We start from the raw sequence: 2,015 nt of genomic DNA, 5'->3' as shown, positions 1-2,015 counted from the left end.
CAAAGCTGGAGCCAAGAGATGGTTATCTTAGCTTAGCATAAAGCCTGGAGTCTTGTTGTCACCATGCGTTTAACAGATAACCAACAGTGGCTCCAGGGAATTACTGCTCCCAGCCAAGAAGCAGTCTGGCACACGTCCTGCCTTGAATTCGCAACTTGTCGTTTTCTTTGACACACTTTTGTTGACAGTTGTGTAATAGCATATTAGCAGACATGAAGATTTAATTTACTTCCTAATGATGTAGAATATGATGATAAAATTAGATATTAGAAAACACAGACATCACTCAGCAAGCGCTGTGTGATTTATAAAGGTTAATCAAGGCAGCAGTGGTGTGATATAAAACTCCTACTTAACATCTAATTTTAATACATCCTGTATAAAGAGCTATCAGTCCTGGACATCTGCAGATCTGGTGCAGCCGTTAGCATGATTCCTGACATGAACCTTTTCAACGCTGCTGTTGCCACACCATCACCGCAGCCGGCCCATTACCGCAACTTACTGAGGAAATGAAAATGCGGTGTACCCAAATCCTCCACACCCTGGCCTCCTGCCACCTCACACTCACTTCTCCTATTTACACAAAGAGGAACTCTTGGCCAGTGTCAGACAGAGGAATCAAACTTCTGAAACACATCCCACCTCTCCTCCCTGACCCCCCAGTGTAGAACAAATCTGAATCCAGTTGTCATCTGTGTGTCTGCATGTGGCTTATTTAGGGTTAAAACAAATACAGAATGTACCATGCTCCATGTATTTTATTGTAATCATAATGATATGGACTTCTGCACTATAAGGTTGAATGATGTCACAACACTGTGAGCAACCTTTTAGTCACTTACAGTATATCAGCCCTCATAGTTTCACAGCAAACGTATGATGTGTCTTGTTTGGGTGCGTTTGCAGAAAAGGGCGTGTTTTGCTTATTACTCACCTCTGTCATTTTACTATTATGCTTATTTGACACCTGTTTCTGACCTGTCTGGGTGCATTTATGTTTTTTTTTTTTTATTGTAGTTCATATCCACTTCAGGCACTTCTCCTACAAGAGTCATAAAAAGTAAGATTCTTCCCTTTTTATCAGCTCTTTTCTATATTGAGTTCTGTATAAATACACATAAATGTACACAGATACAATAAAACTGATATTGGGGGAATTCAGTGATGACCATGTTGGTCTTTTGGTCAGTACTTTGGTTCTGACTCAAATATCTCAACAACTACTGGGTGGATGGTCATGAAATTTGGCACACACATTCATGTTCCCCTCAGGATAAACTGCAATGACTGGTGATCCCTTGACTTTTCATCTAACACAACCATCAGGCCAAAGTTTCAGTTTTTCAAACACTTGAAAGTCAGAAAATTTCCCATTGGCCTCAGCTGCATAAGTGCTAATTAGTAAATGTTAGCATGCTAACACTAAACTAAGATAGATAGATAGATAGATAGATAGATAGATAGATAGATAGATAGATAGATAGATAGATATAAATTCATGAAATAAGAAGATAGTGAACATATTAAACATTACACCTGCTTAACATCAGGATTGTAGCATTATGAGGATGTTGCCATGCCTGCGTTAGCATTTGGCTCAAAGCCTAAATGCAGCCACAGAGAGCCACTATAGTGTAGCTGCAGACCTTTGTTGCATAAATGTAGACAGATACAATAAAACTGATACTGGGGGAATTTGATGAGAATCGGACAAAGGACACCACAGTCTGCAACAGGGTTGACCAAAATATATCAACACAACTCCTAACCCCACAGTTAACACCATCACGCTCAGTTTCACCCCCTCATAATGAAGTTCACATTTTTGTCTCTTTCCAACAAAAAAGGCAACAATGAGCCAGCTCAATTAATAAACCAAATGGGCATGTGAAATCAGATTAGACCTAATTAAACACCCCCCCACCCCCACCCACCCCCAACCCCACTTCCTGCTGTTTGCCTTTTTTTTATAGACTGGCAGAGTGACAGGGAGTTTAAGCATCCATGTAGAT

The sequence above is a fragment of the Seriola lalandi genome, unplaced genomic scaffold (genome assembly GCF_002814215.2).
Source record: "Seriola lalandi dorsalis isolate HSWRI2012SDOR001 ecotype SW California unplaced genomic scaffold, Sedor1 jcf7180002053942, whole genome shotgun sequence".
Lineage (NCBI taxonomy): Eukaryota > Metazoa > Chordata > Actinopteri > Carangiformes > Carangidae > Seriola > Seriola lalandi.
This window is presented reverse-complemented; position numbering follows the sequence as displayed.